Source organism: Pan troglodytes, chromosome 13 (assembly GCF_028858775.2).
Source record: "Pan troglodytes isolate AG18354 chromosome 13, NHGRI_mPanTro3-v2.0_pri, whole genome shotgun sequence".
NCBI lineage: Eukaryota > Metazoa > Chordata > Mammalia > Primates > Hominidae > Pan > Pan troglodytes.
The window spans coordinates 58,039,529-58,060,313 of NC_072411.2; the positions used below are offsets into that span (position 1 = coordinate 58,039,529).

The 20,785-nt window shown below is 37.0% G+C and overlaps 1 long non-coding RNA gene and 1 pseudogene across 2 annotated transcripts in view; both read right to left on the minus strand.

The window, feature by feature from the left end:
* Positions 1 to 377: 377 nt before the first annotated feature.
* LOC101056880 (uncharacterized) overlaps positions 378 to 20,785 on the minus strand; it is a 130,129-nt gene continuing 109,721 nt past the window's right edge. The window contains exons 2-4 of one of the 2 annotated variants that reach the window (XR_010149761.1): positions 4,322 to 4,444; positions 2,513 to 2,658; positions 378 to 1,741 (exon numbers count right to left, since the gene is read on the minus strand). This is a non-coding gene — a long non-coding RNA (uncharacterized LOC101056880). Of the gene's footprint in view, positions 1,742 to 2,512; positions 2,659 to 4,302; positions 4,445 to 20,785 lie in introns of both variants that reach the window. The other variant, XR_010149760.1, reaches the window with a different exon arrangement.
* LOC100615788 (heme-binding protein 2-like) lies at positions 13,063 to 13,902 on the minus strand (annotated as a pseudogene).

Genomic DNA, 20,785 nt, shown 5'->3' on the forward strand with positions numbered 1-20,785 from the left:
TCAGCTTGCCATAAGAACTTCCAGGCCCCCTATTCAGAATTGCTCTTCTACACCCCTAGTGCTTGTACATCTTGTCCCCTTAGTTGCTCTAGGTTTGATTGTTGTGGTGGTGTGGTTGTTTTGTGACGGTGATTGTAAACTACTTATTACTTTTGTTATAAGTAGTTTAAATTAAATATAACAACAATCATTGTAGTAGTATAATAACTATTCATTGTTACTAATAGTTGTAGTTACAACTAATAGTTACTGGGATTCCCCCATGAAAAGAGGACACCTTCCTGTTCCTGAGGCTGTGGGGATTTAAGACATAGAGATGGCATATACTACCTTATAAAATGTAAATTCACTGAATTTTTTGGATAAAAAAAAACACCTCACATTTTGACAGCACTTTATTCCATTGGATCATCACAAGATGGAGTTAGGACAGATATCATCAGTCTTCATTTTTCAGATGAGGAAACGGGATTTAAACAATTAAGCTTTTCAAGGTCAAATCTCTAGTAAGCGAAAGAACTAGGACTATAATATGTCTCTGGCTTTTAATCTAATGCTGTTTTTTCTAAATCATTCTGCTACCCTTACATCAAAGCCCAGGTCACAGCAACTCTGATTTACTGAGGGTACTGATACCAAATTGAGGGCAACCTGAAGCAACACTCATTCCAATTCATTTCCAGTTTGTACGATTCTTTTTCCCCCACTAGCTTTAAATTTCATCATTCTCTCCAATAACAGTAATAACCAAGATTTATTGGGGACCTACTCTCGACCATCATTATACTAGTTTTACATTGCACTGTTTCATTTATATCCCATAGTATAGGAACCCAAGAAGAAGAACTGACAGAGAGAAAAAGAAAGAGAATGAGATTGTGTTTACTCAGACTTCTTCCAGGAATTCTAATAAATCAATTGACTGACTAGGTTTCAATCATTCACATTTCTATTCTTTCTAAATGTATCCAAGATGCAAAGATATCTGCTATCTAATAGGAAAGTCGGAAATCATTCCCTCTATTTGCACTCAGAACAGAATTTCTTAAGCCTAACAGAAAAGAAAGTACATCACTTATGTCCCTTATTTCATAGGACCTCTTAAAGTCCCAGGAGAATGTTCTGTTCATTAAGCAGTAAGCCTGGGGTTATTGGCAAAATTTCACTAAATCCTTCCACATCACTTACTGCTGGCACGGATTTCTGTGCAAGAGAGCACATATTCTCCATCCTGGTGAAATGCCTTGTACTGGCTAAAGTGCAAACCAAATTTCCTGCATCTTAACTCCTGAGGGGAGTGCCTCTCCTCATCTTATCACCTATAACCCTACACTCAATTTCCTGGTCCAACCCTCTACTAGATCTGACTCATAAGGGATTAAGGAGAGGATTGAATAGAGGCATGCTGATCTCCAAAGGAACTGAATTTACTTCCTGCATACTAAAATCTTACTGTCATGCTTTATTTTCTGAAGGGATTTTTCCTCCAATAGCCTCAAATGAGATTGGGAACCCTTCTCCAGAAACTGAAAACTAGTTTTTAGCCTGTTAATTCACAAGTCACTGGAAAATCTGGTTACATTACCTGAAACAAGCCAAAGGCTATCACCAGCTTCATCTTAACTAGGTGGAATGATCACCAAAGATACCTGATCCAAGAGGCATTCCAATAATCTCTCCCCAGAGTGTGACACGTGGGAGGGGCAGTGCTTCTCAGAATCTTTGTGCTTATAAAAAGGAACTAGATAAAGAAAAGAAACTAATTAAACAAAGCAAAAACAAACAAGGCAGCAAGGGCAAACACACTGTAATAAAAGATAACTAACAAGTTTTTTTTTAATGCATGGGTTCAAGGATTTTTAATGCATAGATTTAGAAATTAAGGATAATTGATTCTAAGACACACTTTTTTCAGTTTAACATCTCTAAAATCAGAATCATAGTGGTACAAAAAATAAGGTGCATCTTACAATGAAATAATTTATGTTGCTATGCTCTTATAAATAAGAAAAATAATAGTTATCAAATATCTTACCAAATTGTTTTGAGGTGACTTTCAGCATATAAAGAAAATTTCAAATATCTTACCTATCAGAAACTGCCTCAGAAAAATAAAAACAGAATCTGGTTTAGGAAAAATAGTTTTTATGCTAAAATTGTAATAAGTAAATTGAAGGCATTAGAACAGGAAGCAAAACCCTGGGGAGGTAATTAATGATTTAAAGTTTCTAGTCTGACTGGAAGCATTCATTCCACACACTGAAGCATAAAAATTATGTTTATGATTATGATATTATGTCAGAAAATAATAAATGTATGAAAGTTATGTTTTATAAATATTTTAGATAAAATGTAAATATTACAATATAATTTTCCATAGAATTCTTATCTTAGGAAGTTGAATAGAGGTCAGCTTAAACCCCTTTGATGAAAAATCTTAGGGTAAACCAAAATACTTTTTCTATTAAAATGTCACCAATACCAATATTACTAGAGCTTGTACAATACTTACTGTATTATGTGTTCTGACCCAGGCATCCGTCATAAGGAACATGCTTGTGGGGACAATCTCCGCTAGATGTCAGCAAGACAATTTTAAGAGACTCCAACTTACTCTGGGGATGTGGTATATTTGTCAGTAGACTCAGGCTCAGGAATCTGCATAATGAATAAATATGTGGGATTTATTAGCATATTCAATTTTTAATAAAAGTACAGTCAATCCATGTAACAGTAAAGGACTAAAAGTAGAATTAGATGATAGAGGAAATGTGGAGAAGGTATAGCTGGTTGAATAGTGGTCTCCAAAAAACTATGCCCAAGTCCTAACACTGGCACTAAATGTGACCTTACTTGTAAGTCTTTGTAGATGTAATTAAAGATTCGCAAATGAGATCATCCTGGAATTAGGGTGGGCTCTCAACCCAATGCCTGGTTTCCTTAAAAAGAAGGGAGAGATTTAAGAGATAGACATATAAAGAAGTCCACGTGAAGACAGAGGTAGAAAGAGGTTGGAATGGTGCAGCTACAAGTCAAAGCATGCCAAAGATTGCCTGCTGCCACCAGAAGTTAGGAAAGAGGCATGGAACAGACTCTTCTGCGGAGCCTTTAGAAAAAAAAAAAATCTCTAACACTTTGATTTCAAACATCTCACTTCCAAAACTGTGGAAAAAAATTAATTTCTGTTGTGGTAAGACACCAAGTTTGTGGTAATAGGTTACAAAAGCTCCAAGAAACAAACACAGGAATTGAGAGTAAAACTGCAGACAGACGACAAAATAGGGAGTGAAACAAAGTATTGTGCAAATGAGATGAGCTGGTAGACTACGCCATTACTTACCCTAAAAATATTAGAAGTGCTAAAGGTAAGTAGGTAGCTTTAGCACTGGCTGCATTTTTTATGATAAAATAAGACTTTGTCAGGTGCCATCATATGATCTGCTCTTCAGTTTCCATTTCCAAAACAATAGGAAGTATAGCAGAAAGATTAAGCATATGGATACTGAAGGCTAAACTGCCTAGTTTCACATCCTCCTCCATTGCACAGCTTGTGTTTCGTATTTGTGTGTTTGTTTCATCTGTAAAATGGTGATGATCATAAGACATATCTCAGAGGTGTTGAAAGGATTAGATGAATTAATATATATAAAGTGCTTAAAAGAGTAAAAGTTCTATATATGTGTTTACTTTTATTATTCAAGGTATTGTTGCCATCAAAGTATGTGAATTCTCTAATTTTAACTCAACAATGTTACAGATCTAATGCACAGATTTAATTTTTGAAGTGAGCAAATCATATTACATTACAAAGAGGATGAAAATGATAGTAGGAACTCCAAAAAGGAGTTCAGGAGATAGTGAGAGAATACAGAATTGAATCGGGGCTCTGTTGAAGATGCTGACTTCTCTGCTCTGCTCTGCTCTACAAAACAAGATACCAGCTACGGCAGCACTGAGAAGGGCTTCCAGAAGGAAGCTGGGGCAGTCTAGGGCCATATGGTCACTTCACAGGTCCATGGACCCCCTTCTACAAAAAACATTCTCTCCTCCTATACTTTGTCTCTCCGCATCTGTAGTTTGAGATTATATTTATTACTTTTTTCCTATTTAGTTTTCTTATTGCTCCCTTTGTTGAACTCTCATTTTGATCCAGTTTCTTTATCTTCTCATGACTTTTAATTTATTTTGTATTTTCCTTTGCTCATCAATATTATTTATATTGTATTCACTTAGAAACTGAATGGTGATTTTTATCCCTTATCCTCTTAAATTGTTTAGAAGTAAATCTTATGTATCACATACACACATCTTATACTCATGCCTTTGCTTGGACCTTATGATGAAAATCTTCCCCGATTTTTTGAAGTATCTTCTTCACTCTTCCCTGATTTTTCCAAGTATCTTCTTCCATCCCTGCATTATGTGAGAAGACCATTCTTATTCACTGAAACAAGAAATATTTTACCACATTTTAAAATATTGCATGGCTTGGTAAATATCCCAAAGGGAGTACCATTTTTCTAGCAGTTTAATTCTTTTGAAAGTATCAACTACAGTATACTGAAGCGTTAATGTTAAAAGAGGCCTTAAAAAAAATCTTTTGAAAGCATTTTGAAAAAGTGTAATGGAGTCCAAGTTAATTTTTTTATTAAACATTCATAAAAAAGAAAATGTGGAAGAGCTCAACCTTTTTCATATGAAAATAAGATTTAAGTAATTCAAAGTGATGATTAAATATGGGTATTAAGTAGATTGCAATGTAGTAGCAAGTTTTTAAGTAAATTCTAATTTTTTCTGTACCAGATATCCCCCACAATTTCCACCCATCATCTCTTAACTTATGATAATATATAGACAATACTATAATCATTTTCTTAAAAATATTGGGCCATGTTTACAGCTTTAAAGTTAGTCACATGAACTAACATGATCTCTAAGACTCTGATATTTTGTGATGATTTAAATTTTGCATTAAGGCTTTCTCCTTGGTTCAAAATCTAACTATAGGACCAATGCAGGTGTTTAGTAAATCATCATCCAGCTTTTTAATACACTCTAACTTTTCATAAATATCACAGAATATTTGGAATAGGGGAAAGAAGGTAAGAAAAGAATAGGAAGGGGAAAAAACAAAAACCAAGTTGCATTCATTTTTACTTTGTGATCTAGCACAGTAATTATTTTGCCTACCTGTTGGAGGTGGACAGAGCTGAAACAGTTTTTTTTTTTTTAATTTTGTTGATATTTAAGAAAGTGTATAAATTTAACCTTAGAAGAGGAACTTCTGTATGAGGTCTGGAGGTATGTGCCACATCTGGGTCCCACGGCAAGGGAGCAAGACTACACCACAGTTCTGTTGTCCCTGGGTTTGGAAGAACAACAGCTGCTTCTGTGAACATTCAAACCTGCTGCCATTTTGAGTAGTCTTCTTCCACACCTCCCGGAATTTCAAGCTCCTTAGAAAATGGTGCTTGCCATCTATACCTATGCAACAAACCTGCACATTCTGCACATGTATCCCGGAACTTAAAGTTAAAAATAAAAAAGAAAAGAAAACTGAAAAAAAGAGAAAATGGCGTTTGCCTTATGAGGCATATCAGTTGTGTCTCTGTGATCAAAATTCTGTTAAATCTCAAGGGGCAAAAAGCAGTGAGGCTCTGGGAAAGTTAATGTACCTCTTTCTCCTTGTAGAGACTCCTATTTCTTACCTTGCAGATAGGCAACCAGTTTTGTGTGTTCTTGCCTCAGGAATTTTGACTTTTGTAATGGAGTAAAAGACATGAAAGATAATGGCAAGTGTCCAAGAGTGTGAACTTAGAGGGAGAAAGCTTGTGAAGTCAAGAAGAATCTCTAAGACAGGTAAGAGGACGTGTTTTTAACTTCTGTAATAACAGTAATCATTCAGATATGTGTAAAACATATCTGAAGATAAGTTCCTAGCCATTGAAGTTTCAAGATTCATAGAATCCCTGTGCCTCAAGAGTAGCAAAGTAGTTGAAGAGCTTGCATATTTAAAGGGGAATCTCTAAAGTTACCAGTGCAAGACAATGATTGGCTCTTCCCTATATCTCAGTTCTATGAGTGACTGTCATAACCCTTTTAGGGAGGGTCTTATTATTCAGATTAAATTTCCAAACTGTCTTATAGGAGGAGAATCTCAGTGTTAGAACTGGGTTGATTTTTAAGAACATAGAGGAAAGCACTGGCTCCTACACAATGAGTTTGTAAGCTAAAACCTGCTAAGCATTAAAGCGACCCTTATTGTGGGAGTTCTGAAGGAAAACGTATCCTGTGGCTCTTGGAATTTTAAGCAGAGATGGCAGGGGGAAAAAAATAGGCCACAGGAATAGAATGACAGACAATGTCCTTGGGTAAGAGAAAACCAAATGGCCAGAAATTGATGAAAGAATAAATTTTCTTGAGATAGAGTTCAGAAAAAAAGCATTGATTTGAGAATGGATGTTGTACACCTTGATTTTATACACAGATCTACCTACAGTTTTACATGTGTGAAATACGAAAAGTCTATTACATTACATGATTCTTTTCAACAAAGCTGCTCATGATAATTGTGATCACATACAGTGAGAAATATTCTGTATGTAATACAATATTAAGTTAGAAAAAGAGAGAGGTTACCTCTAAAATGAAATGTAGATATTTTTATACATAACTATGAAAACAAAGTATCCCTTAATCCTATATAATCAGATATCTATTGGGTCAGAATAGCAGGAATAAAAAAAGAGGGAGACTGTTCATAATAGCAAAGACTTGCAACCAACCCAAATGCCCATCAACGATAGACTGGATAAAGAAAATGTGGCACATATACACCATGGAATACTATGTAGCCATAAAAAAGGATGAGTTCATGTCCTTTACAGGGACACTGGTGAAGCAGGAAACCATCATTCTCAGCAAACTAACACAAGAACAGAAAACCAAACACCACATGTTCTCACTCATAAGTGGGAGCTAAACAGTGAGAACACATGGACACAGGAAGGGGAACATCACAAACCAGGGCCTGTCGGGGAGTAGGGGGCTATGGGAGAGATAGCATTAGGAGAAATACCTAATGTAGATGATGGGTTGATGGGTGCAGTAAACCACCATGGCACGCGTATACCTATGTAACAAACCTGCACATTCTACACGTGTATCCCAGAACTTAAAGTATAATAAACTTTTTTAAAAAAGAGGGAGATATGGTCTTGTCCTTCGAGATCTCACAAAGTGTCTAGAAAAAACAAATCTATGAATGAATAATTTGAAAACAATATATTTATCCTAATGTTAGCATATTTGGCAGAGAGTAGTAAACATCCAGAGAAAGAGAAGACTGACATGACAGGGAATTCTTCCCAAAGGATAGGGAAAGACTCGAGAAGAAATTCAGGCCATAGAAAGATCCTTCTAAACACATATTTTCTGTCAGATTTACTTTAACAATGGACAAGGGTACTGCCACCATATTCAAAATTAAAGTAAAAATAAAATAACTGAAATAAGAACAATTGATGGGGTCTGTGCATCGATATTTGAAAATTTATATAACATATATGTTTTATTACCAAATTTACATTATCACAGTAAACATGAAAGTCTAACTTTACTAGCGCCCATGGGGAGATAAAATAATCAACTCTCAGCATCCAAAATTTCTCCTCCATTTTACTCCAAATACATCTTATCATTCACTTAAATGTTGGAATTACTCCACATAATAAAACACATCCAAATTTACCCCAACACCAGAGATTCTTCCAAACTCTAAGTTTCAGCTGCGGAAAGGAGCAATTGAACACACTTGATATTCAGACCATCACAAGTCTCCTAGGTCAGTTCTGAGGGTTTGGTAAAATGATAAAAATCTACTCCCCAGTGGGAAGTCTAGCTGACTACCATAGTTAGACATGGAATTCTAATCATTATTCAGCATGTCTTATAAAAAGGTCTAAAATCATGAGAAAACTCTTTGTTTTTTTCTTACTTAAGTGGCACACAAGGAGGTGAAAACCTACAAAAGCCATTCAACATAGTTCTTATTAACCAACATTAACTGCCTGCCCTGGGAATTGAGTCCTGGTTCTCAAAAGCAAATAATAAAAAGTAAATTTCATCACACAGGGATTTTTTTTTTTTGGTTGAGTTTACAAGTGTAGTAAAGAGATTAAACAAAATGGCCTTAAAGGCCACAAATGTCCAACAGAGAAAGCTTGCTTCCTAGGATTCAAATCTATTGCAAAAATGACCTATTTTTATAAGACAGTTTTCTTTTGATCTCTATAAACTTGCTGAGCTCCCTTATACTCTCATTGCACACAAACCTTTTATGAAGCTCCAATTAATTTCATTGTTTATCTAAGTGAATAAAACTCTACAATTTCATTACAGTTAAATCAGATAAAGCATTCATGTAATTCTGATAATTGGTGCATGTGATTTTTCAGTATTTATATGTATATGTTAAAGATATTTGGACAAGATTGTTAGTAGATACATTCTGATGGATTCCCTGTGGTGTTAATTCACCAATAAAATATCCATTTGGCATGTAATATAACAAATACAAGATTTAGTTGGCATTGTTAGACCTCAAAAATGGACCACCAGAATAATTATTTATATTCTTGCTCCACAATTAGCTACTTAATTATTGTGAATGAGTTAATTATGTAAGTCAACTAAGTATTATGAAAGGATAATATATGAAGGCTAGCCCATAAATTCTTTTTTTTTTTCTTAGATGGAGTCTTGCTCCATTGCCCAGGCTGGAGTGCAGTGGCGTGATCTCAGCTGATTGCAACCTCCACCTCCTAGACTCAAGCAATTCTCCTGCCTCAGCCTCCCGAGTAGCTGGGATTACAAGTGCGCCTGCCACCACACCTGTAATTTTTTTTTTTTTTGTATTTTTAGTAGAGACGGGGTTTTACCATGTTGACCAGGTTGGTCTTGAACTCCTGACCTCAGGTGATCCACGCACCTTGGCCTCCCAAACTGCTGGGATTACAGGCGTAAGCCACCACGCCCAGCCTAGCCCATATATTCTTAACTTGATTGTGTGTTATAATCATGCTCAGGGAGTAAACATTTCTAGCCAAACTTTAGCATAATCTAGTTTAAGTATACAAATCAGGTTAATAAATGTATGCGTTGATCTACATTTGGTTTCCATCTTCCCCAGTACCTCCTGGTTTTATTTACCATCTAATTACCAAATCTGATCTTTAACAGAAATTAACTAATACTGTTTTAGAAATAAGTAATTATTAATTTATAAATTAGGGCCGGGTGCAGTGGCTCACGCCTGCAATCCCAGCACTTTTGGAAATCAAGGCGGGTGGATTACCTAGGCCAGGAGTTTGAGACCAGCCTGGCCAACATGATGAAACCCCGTCTCTACTAAAAACACACAAAAAATTAGCTGGGTATGGTGGCGGGCACCTGTAATCCCAGCTACTCGGGAGGCTGAGGCAGGAGAATCACTTGAAGCTGGGAGGTGGAGGTTGCAGTGAGCTGAGATCATGCCACTGCACTCCAGCCTGGGCGACAGTGCAAGACAAAAAAGAAGAAAGGAAAAGAAAGAAAGAAAGAGAGAGAGAGACGGAGGGAGGGAGGGAGGGAGGGAGGGAGGGAAAGAAAGGGAAAGGGAAAGGAAAGGAAAGGAGGTGAAGGAGGGGAAGGAGAAAAAGGAAGGAAGGAAGGAAGGATGGATGGAAGGAAGGGAAAGAAAGAAAGGGAGAAGGAGAGAGAGAGAAGGAAAGAAAGAAAGGAAGAAAGAAAGAAAGAAGGAAGGAAAGAAAGAAAGAAAGAAAGAAAGGAAAGAAAGAAAGAAAGAAAGAAAGAGGGACGAAGGAAATACAAATTAGAAGACAGACTAACTATCTTTGAGCCCCAATGCTTTCATCTTGTCCTTTCTAGAAAGGCCTCTAATAAGTTGTAGATGTCACTACAGGGAAATGCTTTATCTTTTCAGAGAATCATCCAATATTTGTGTTGATTTGAAATTAGTTTTTTTTAGTATGCTCATAGAAATTCAAATAAAGAAAGCTATCACTAATTTTGTCAGGGATTTTAAACCGAAATGTCTACTCAGGCCAGAAAGTTGATTCAAATGAGTAAGATTGCCCAAGCGTGGACTGTTACAAAATGGACAAACCAGACTTACCCATCTGAGGGATGCGGCACCACTCAGCAACAGCTTATCATTTTCAGAATAGCATAGAGCCTAGATCAGACAAATTTTCCAAGAGAACTAGAATTCTGGAATTTTATTTTAAAAAATCTCTTGATATTTAAATGCTAACATCAACTAAACATTTTTTTTAAACACAATGCAAGTCAAAATAAATATATCTGCTGTCTGTATTAGGACAGTTTGGACCTCAATTAAATAATAATGCACTGCAATCTGGATAAAACATTATATTTTATTCTTAAATGCCATTGTAGATTATGACTGTTCTTATCTCTTTTCCTTATGGAAGGTTATTTTAATTTTATTTATCTCATATACCTTTGTATTTTATGTATATTTTTATCATTCAACTCAAAATTAACCATGAGTGAACTAAGGTTAAGGAGAAGGATAATGGTAGGGAATGTTTCTGTGTTCAAAAGCAAGGGTGGTTAAATGCCTTCTGCACATATTATTTTCTATTGCCTAAGTTTAGATTTTCCATCCTGACCCTAAAGTAAACCCACAAGGAAAGTGCAAACTCATACTGGCTCTTGTTAACTGAGCAGAATTAAAAATCAGTGTTCTGTTCCTATGGACTAGAAGGCAATTTAAAACACCCAGGACATCAGCTGGGAAACTTCTTAATTCTTAGCTTTATTCTCATTCAAGACCTATATATGGAAATTCTAATCAATGTGTTCATTAAACAAGACACCCAGATATTAATCAAGCTTCTTGCAAAGCCCTTTCTACTGTCTGACAGTTGGTAGCAAAAAGGAGGGTGCTTCAATAAATGCTCAGAATTATGATTACAAAGAATAAAGATATTTTCCTGATTCTCTCAATAAAGGGTAAGTGAAGCATCACAATGAAAGAATTTATAATTAAGTTGCTTGGGTTGTATTCAATTTCTCCTTAACACATATGCCCAGACTGATTCACCGAAGGAAAAGCTTTGAATGATTCATTTTGGTGGAAGGAATCATTGCTATTATCAAGAGCTAAGAGACACAAGAACTGAAATTATCCACCAGCCAAGAGACAGAATCGATTGTACTTCTGCCAGGTCATCACTCCTTATAATTAAGAGAGAACATACAACATTCTCTAATCAGACCTGGTAAGTGTAAGAACCTAATGAAGAATTGTTGATTTATAAAAACCAAAAATTACAAACTAATATCCCTCATGAAGACGCAAAAATTCTTGAAAAATTTGTAACAAATTCAATTCAATAATCCATAAAAAGGTTAATACATTATGACTAAATACATTTTGTATCAGGAATGTAAAGTTGAATGAATCAATGTCATTCATTATATTTAAAAAAGGGATTAAGTAATAATATCTCAGTAGATACAGAAAAGCATTGGATAAAGTTCAGCACAACCTCATTAAGAATTCTCAGCATGCCAAGAAGAGAAGAGACCTTATTTAATTTGATAAAAGTCATCTATTACAATTTAATATTTATAACTAATGTTATAATTTAATACTATTGGGAAAAGCCTAAATGTTCATCCGTGGGGCACTGGTTGAATAAATTATGGTATATCCAACCAAGCAACTACTCTAATAGACATAAAAAGTAAAGAGGACAAAGACTATGATGTAGAGTGGTTTGCAAGATATACTGAAAAGTGGAAAAGCAAGGTGTTACACTCCCTGCAGGAAGTGGAGCTTAACTCTCCACCCCCTTTTTAGCATGAACTGTACATAGTGATTCACTCACTTCCAACGAATAGAATATGGAAAAAGAAAAACAATATTTTTTTAGTGGGAAACTCTAGCAAGTACTACCTTAACCAACTGAGCACAGTTAACATCACTAGTCGTAAGTCATGTTGATAGCATGTCCCCATATGGCCTGATGAGAAAGGTACTTTATCTCTGTTGTATTCTTCCCCAAAGCCCATAATCCCAACCTCTTCACGAGAAAAACATCACCCCATTTGGTGGGTATTCTACAAAATATCCAACCAATACATCTCATGGCAAAGTCATGAGTAAATTAAAAGCTGACAAACTTTAACAAACCACAGAAGACTAAAGATACATGTGACAAAATCCACTGTGAGATCCTTCATGGGATCCTGGAACAGAAAAAGAATATTAGTGGAAAAACTCGTAAAATCCAGTTAATAGTCATTTGTAAATGTTGATTTTGTTTGTTTGTTTCACAAATATTCCATAGGAAAACATAATTTTAACTGCAGGAGAAACCATGTGAGGGGCATATGAGAACTCTAATATCTTTGCAACTCTTCTGAAAGCCTAATGTTATTTTAAAAGAAAATTTATTTTAAGAGAAACAATACGGAAAAGAGTGTATGTAATGTCAAATATGTTGTGAGAAATAAAAAATAAGAAAATAAATATGTTTTTCCTATTTTTACAAAAGAAAACACAGGAAAGATAGACTAGAAACTGATGACAGAAGTTTCTTATAAGAAATAAGTAGGATTGGAGTAGATGGGGTATGTGTGAAAAGAAGACTTCCCTGATTATATCACATTCTATAGTTTTGATTTGTTAAATAAAATCTTTAATATTTTGATTGATAATATCTGGAGAGGATGACGTCCAACTGGCACAAGGCAACATGATTGTGATGCAGTGAAGAAGGGGGAATCAACATTACATTTCCTTGAATCCCCACAGAAAACAAAGACCACCATAGTTATGACCAATTTACATGTGTGTAGATTATTGTCCCCTGTGACAAAGCTTCACACACTAAAAAGGCACATTGGGAATGAGCTTGAGTCATTGTAGTGCTCTCAAAAAGATGCTAGACACACACTTTATGATAGGTAGTGTTAATGTCTAGGTTAAACAGAAGCTTTCCCCTGGCAATGGAACTTCCTTTCCTTTTCTCATTCATTTTCTTTGGAGGACTCCTTTTTCTCAATCAATTAAACTTTATTATTTCTATTAAGCAATTTGAAAGGACTGGTGTAGCCTGAAGTGTAATAAACCTTTTTATTGAAAACTTTTCCTTCTTCCCTCAAAATGCTTAAATGCTTGCTAATGTCAAAAGTTGTTCTGTTTTTTTTTTGAGACGGAGTGTCCCTTTGTTGCCCAGGCTGGAGTGCAGTGGCTCCATCTCTGCTCACTGCAACCTCCGCCTCCTGGGTTCAAGCAGTTCTCCTGCCTCAGCCTCCTGAGTAGCTGGGATTACAGGCATGTGCCACCACACCCGGCTAAATTTTTTTGTATTTTTAATAGAAACGGGGTTTCAGCATGTTGGTCAGGCTGGTCTCAAACTCCTGACCTCGTGATCCGCCTGCCTTGGCCTCCCAAAGTGAAGTTGCTCTTGATTCTTTGGGGCACTAGAGTATCCACTGAATGAAACACAGCATATCGGCTGTGTCTTCAATAAAGTCATCTGACTCTGAAGGCCTGGGCAGATGGAATTGCTGTTCAGAGGAGATACAGGGAAATGGTCTTGGTAGACTCACTAAAAGGACATGAACCAACCTCTGTGTAGCTTGTGACTGGAGCTGTCACCATTATTTTCATCTCTTTCTCCTTTTGCCTTGAATGTAGATGTTCAGTTTTGTAAAGCCTGTCTGGATGGCTGAACCCCTGTTCATAGACTCAACAGAAGTGCTGACCCACTTAACTGTCCACACTGTCAGATCCCATGACTTCAGAGCTGGGGGCTTCCAACCTCTGGGGCCTTCCAGCCCAGTGTCCACAGCTTGAACCACCATGAAGGGCTGACACCTGGGTCTACCTGCCACCAGGCCAATCAAGCTGTGCCACCAGTTTTGATTTTTGAAGCATGTAAATATTCTACATGTTCAAAATATAAAATTATGCCAAAAATAAAAACATAGAATACAAACAGAAACAAATGAGCCTGAAAGTGTTCTTGCTGGATATTTTTGTACTAAACCCTAAATAAACAGAAGAATCTAGTATATGGGACATCCTTCAGGACAACTGACCTGGCCTATTTAAAGCATTCAAAGTCACAAAGGACAGAGTGAGCCTGCTGAGGGAAAGAGGAGCATTCTAAGGACACTACAGAGACATAACAATTACAATGTGTGAACCTCGATTGGATCCTATGTTAAAAGGGGGAAAAATCATCTATATAAAACATTTTGGAAAAGCGGGGAAATTTGGTATTTAGTATGGACTACATACTGTGTAGTATTACATAAGTAGTATTGATTTCTTAGATAGATGATGGCTCGGTGTTTGTTGGAAGATGTTCCTGGTGTTGCTAGATGCATACTGAAGTTTTTAGAGGTGAGGTGTCACCATGGTTGAAATATGCTTTCAGATGATTTGACAAAAAAGAAATATGTGTCTATCTATAAAGAGAGATAAAGGAAACTTGGCAGTTTTTAACAGTAAATCTAGTTGTGGGATACACTGGTGTTCATTGTACTACTCTTTTAACTTTTCTATAGTTTTGAAAATTTTTCAAATAAGAGATTTTAAAGTCAGTTTATTCACTTTTCTAATCTTCCTTCTAATGAACATTCTCCATCACCTTAGGCACTTTGTAGGATTCATTTTTGTCATGTATTTCACTCATTTTGTCTATAGTTACCAGCCTACTTATGTATTATATTTCTCTGATCAATTTTGCTGATTTTTCTTCTTAGATCACCCATGTCATCCATAGTTTCAAATTCTTTAGCACTCTACATATTAAAGAGTACATATATAAAGCATTGTTTAAGTTATGAACTTCCCACCCAAATAAGTTTCCACTTTCTTCCATATTTGTCATTTGATTTTTAATTTCTCATATGGAAGCATATAGGATAACTATAGAAACAGCCACAAGCAATATAGGCCAATATATTCAGCCCTTAGAGCCAGTTAACTTGCTAAGTGCCCACTAGATTTGAAGGCACCAGTAGCAGATAGCTAGGGGAAAGTGCTGGTCATAGATAAATATGGGATTGATACTAGGAAAAGTGTGGTCCTTTATCATTAACCATTAAATATGCTAATGTATACTATCATTTTAACCTCTTTTGCTCCTACATGCCTTCCTCTGTCTTATTTTTGAAAAGACAAGATACAGTCACAGCCACACAAGTTGGTCCCAGTCCAGTGGTACTGCTGGGATGCCTGGCAGATGCAAAGGGCAGACTCACAGTGGGGCAAGATTTCCTCAAATGCAAGATATTTTCCTATGTACAGGATGGCATTTTGGAAGACTGTTTTCTGATTGTGTTTCTTCTCTCTAAGTGCTTTCTCCATAATGTAAATATCGAAGTCTTGCTATCTGAGTTACAGAGCAATTAAAGAAAATATTTCATATTTCCTAGTCTTAAAATATTAAAATCTAAAACCTGGAAATAACACAAGGAGAGAAATCCAAATACCGCATGTTCTTACTTGTAAGTGGGAGCTAAATTATGAGAACTTATGAACACAAAGGGGGAACAACAGACACTGGGGTCGACTTGAGGGTGGAGTGTGGGAGAGGGGAGAGAAGAAGAAAAGATACATATTGGGTACTGGGCTTAATTCCTGGGTGATGAAATATGTACAACCAATCCCCATGACATGAGCTCACCTCTGTAACAAACTTTCACATGCACCCCTAAACCTAAAATAAAAGTTAAAAAATAAATAAATAAATAAATAAATAAATAAAACCTGGAAAAATACTAATATATATTTTGAGGACAGCTTATGCCTCTGAAGAAAGAAATAAAATATTTCACCCCCAAAATATTCACCTAGAAGTTTAATAACTTAAATATGATTCTCTAAAAATCATATCAATATTATTCAAGAGTTTAGAAGTCTGTATTGTTATAAGAAGTAGATGTTTCTTCTATATTTTCCCTCTTTTTAAATTTTAATAGAAGAGGATGATAATTTAATGAGGTCTAAAAGTAAAATTTAGAAACTAAAATCTCATCCTGGGGTATGTGGGAAAGTGCATGGGCTTTCTGAGTTCAAATTCTAGCTCTGCAACTTCATAGCACATGGTACTGGGATAGTCACATTTCCTCACCTGTAGGTTAGGGTGAGCAAATACCTATCAAAATAAAAAGAAATAATAAAAATAAGTTGAAAGCTGGAAACATTGTTGAATAAATGCAAAACAAATTAGTGCTAGATAAAATATAACAAACTTATTTAAAATTTACCTCTTAAGAAAAAAAAAGAAAATACCAGAAGATAGGAATAAAGGGGGAAATTAAGCCATAGCAATAATGCTAAGTCTGATTCTGCAATAGCTCTTGAGTGGGAAAATGGGACTATCAAAGTCAGTTAAGACTAAGAGTTCAGATTATGTTGCCCAAGCATGCAAATATTTTGAAGCCTTAGTACTAAAAATTGCATAAAATTAGAAGTGGCATGCCTTAATTACGAAATGCCTCAAAGGACTGGACTACCAGTAAAAGAAGATCTTGGGGGACGGGGTGGGGGGAGAATATGTTTTCCTACAGAGGAAAAATGAAGAAGTTTGTTTCTGTCTCAGCTGTAAATAAAAAAAGAAAAGAAAGAAAAAAGTCTTCCCTGAGAAATTGAAAACACAGACTGTGCCTCTCCTAGGTTTAGAATCTAACTATATACTATTAGCATAGTATGGTAAAATTCAAGTTGACTAGTTAAAATTAAAAGTTAGTGAGGCAAAATCTAGGAACATAAATTGATACAAAGTACTGACTGATGCTAGTTAGCCTTCAGCAGAGCAGATACAGGATCATAAAGGTGAATGATTGTATTAATCCAATAAGGAGCATGCAAAAAGACATGGAAGAGTAGGTATGAGGGTGTTTAAAAGAAGAAAAATCAGGGCTTAAGTTAAAGAAAATGGTAAGTGAAACTATTTGATGCTGAGAAATAGGTAATGGTAAGACACAAAAGCGCTGGAAATCACAATGATGTCAAAACAGGTATAGTGAGAGAGAGAGATCTGAAAGGTCAGGTTTTCGTATTAAGAAATTAATATGCCACATTTAGTATGTTAAAATTTAAGATTGCTTTGATGGAGTAAGCTCAGTAAGAATTTCTAAACGGAGAGAATTCCTGAACAGAAAAATTAATAAAGGTTTTTACTGTTAAAGAAGTTAATGTTAGAGTCAGGGTGCCAACCACCCTCTCCCAGAATTCTGGCTGATAGAATGTACACAGGCTGATAGGGACTAAAATATCAGCTTATTAATAATAGCGCAATGCCCTTCAAATGCACAACTCTGTGACAAAGCTAAATATAATAATGTTGCTGGTATATGAGACCAAGATGATGGCCTTCAAATACCTGCTCCAGTCTAATCTTAGTGACCCACCTGTTGGGAGTGTTAAGTCCACAAAACAGATTGAACCTTGGTTTAACTACCAAAGTGAGTCATGAGCAAAACAGGAGGTAGAAGAGAGAATGACAATCTTGTGACCTGGTTTTTACTTACACATAGGAAGAAGAAGTAAAGAAGAGCCCAATTCATTTCATGCCAGTTTTTGAGGCAGGTAAAAATGAGAAGGAAGGGAAGACATGAGGGAGGGGAAGGAAGTTTAGAAGGAACGAAAGAGAGAGAGAGGAAAACTGATAGACAGAGAAAGAAACCCATGTCCCATTTTTGAGGCTAAATAAAAGCATCAAAACAAAAAAGAAAAGAGATTTCCGGCCAAGATGGCCAGCTAGAAGCAGCTAGTGTGCATGGCTCTCATCACAGAGAGGAACAAAAGGGGCAAGTAAATACAGCACCTTCAACTGAAACATTCAGCTCCTCGCATTGAGACTGATCAAGGAAACAGCTCAACCCATGGACAATGTACAAAAGCAGGGCAGGACAATGGCCCACCCAGGAGTGGGAGTGAAACACAAAGCCAGGGGAACCTCTCCCCAGCCAGGGAAGTGGTGAGTGAATGTGTGATTCTGGGAAACCACATTTCTTCCACAGATCTTTGCAACCTCCAAGTCAGATGATTCCCTTGTGAACCCACTCCACCAGGGCCTTTGGTCTGACACACAGGGCTGCATGGAGTCTCAGCAGAGCAGCTGCTCAGGCACACACAGAGACATGGGAGCCTTACATGCTGTGGCTCTGCGCTCCCCAGCAAAGTGACTGCAACTCAGGCAAGGCAGGAGTTGGACCTCCATCCATACCCCTGGAAAGAGGGCTGAATCCAGGAGGCCTAGCAGTGACAGTCTGTAGGTCCCACTTCCATGGTGCCTCACAGGATTAGACCCACTGGTTTAGAATTCCAGCCAGCCACCAGCAACAACTGAGACAGATGGGTTTCCCAGGATGAGAGACAGGCCACCATCTTTGCTATTTGGGTGATTCAGCTGTTCCGGCCTGTGGGCTTTGGAGAGTCCAAACTGACTCGGGGTGGAAAGGATCCTGCAGCATAGCACAGCTGCTCTACCAAAATGTGACCAGACTGCTTCTTTAAGTGCATCCCAGATCCATTCATCTTCACTGGGCAGAACCTCCCAACTGGGGCCTCCAGCCATTCCTGCTGATGTTCTCTTTTGAAAACTTCCTGGGACAGAGCTTCTAGAGGGAATGACAAGTTGCCATCTTTGCTGTTTCCATGACTTAGCTGTTTCAGCCTCCAAGCTTTGGAGCACCCAAGCCAACTGGGGGCAGAAGAAGTACCCCATCACAGCACAGTTGCTCTACAAAAGCATAGCTATATGGCATCTTTAAGCGAATCCCCGGTCCTGTTGCTCCAGACTGAGTGAGACCTCCCAACAGGGGTCCCCAGCCAACTCCTGTAAGTGTATTCAGGCTGGCAACATGTTCATATCCCCCTGGGATGAGGAAAGGACAGGCTGCCCTCTTCACTGTTTCACAGCCTTCACTAGTGATACCTCCAAGTACTGGAAAATCTGAGGTGTCTAGGGTCTGTAGTGGAGCCCCAGCAAACCACAGCAGCCCTATAGAAAATTGTCCAGACTGTTAAAAGAAAAAAAACTAAAGGTAAACAACCTCAAAGATTTAATGTATATAAGCCCAGAAAGGTGAGAAAGAATCAGCAGGAGAAGGCTGAAAACTCAAAAAGCCAGAGTGCCCTTTTTCCTCCAATGACTACATCACCTCTCCAGTAAGGGATCAGAACTGGGCTGAGGCTGAGATGGCTAAAATGACAGAAATAGAATTCAGAATGTGGATAGAAATGAACTTCACTGAGCTAAAGTAGCACATTGTAACCCAATACATGGAAGCTAAAAACCATGATAAAACATTGTGGGAGCTGACAGACAAAATATCTAGTACAAGGAAGAATGTAACCAATCTGATAAAGCTGAGAAACACACTATAAAAATTTCATAATGCAATCACAAGTATTAATAGCAGAATAGGCCAAGTGGAGAAAAGAATCTCAGAGCTTAAAGACTGTCCTTCTGAAATAAGACAGGCAGGCAAGAATAGAGAAAAAAGAAGGAAATGGAATGAACAAAACCTCATGTGAAGGTCTCTAAGAACTTGCCTTATCAATCTGGGTACTCCTGTGTTGGGTGCATATATATATTTAGGATAGTTAGCTCTTCTTGTTGAACTGAACCCTTTACCATTATGTAATGCCCTTCTTTGTCTTTTTTGATCTTTGTCAGTCTAAAGTCTGCTTTGTCAGAAACTAGGATTGCAAACCCTGCTTTTTTCTGCTATCCATTTAATTGATAAGTTTTCCTCAATCCCTTTATTTTGAGCCTATGTCTGTCATTGCATGTGAAAGGGATCTCTTGAAGACTGCATACCAATGGATCTTCGTTCTTTATCCAGCTTGCTATTCCATGTCTTTTAATCCAGGCAGTTAGCCATTTGCTTTTAAGGTTAGTATTGTTATGTGTCATCATGATGCTAGCTGATTATTTTGCATCCTGTCATCATGATGCTGGCTGATTATTTTGCAGACTTGTTTATGCAGTTGCTTCATAGTGCCATTGGTCTGTGTATTTCAGTGTGTTTTTGTAGTGGCTGGTAACAATTTTTCCTTTGCACATTTAGTGCTTCCTTCAGGAGCTCCTGCAAGGCAGGCATGGTGGTAACAAATTCCCTCAGCATTTGCTTGTCTGAAAAGGATATTATTTCCCCTTCACTGATAAAGCTTAGTTTGGCTGGATATGAAATTTGGGGTTGTAAATTCTTTTCTTTAAGAATGTTGAATATTGGCCCTCAATCTCTTCTGGCTTATAGGGTTTCTGCTGAGAGGTCTGCTGTTAGTCTGTTGGGCTTCTCCTTGTAGGTGACCTGGTCTTTCTCTCTGGCTGCCCTTAACATTTTTTCATTCACGTTGACCTTGAAGAATGTGAAGATTATGTGTCTTAAAGATGACCTTCTCATACAGTATCTTTCTGGGGTTCTCTGGATTTCCTGAATTTGAATGTTGGCCTGTCTAGCTAGATTGGGGAAGTTCTCATGGATGATATCCATGAGATCTCTTTCAGGTGCACCAGTCAGTCACAGATTCAGTCTCTTTACATAATCCACCTGAAATACCAAAAATCTAAATATGCCAAATAAAAGACAGAGATTGTCAGTGTGTATCAAAAAAAACAACATCCAACTATATGTTGTCTACAAGAAACCCACATTAAATACAAAGACACATATAGATTAAAAGTAAAGGGATGGAGAAAAATATGCCATGCTAACAAAAATC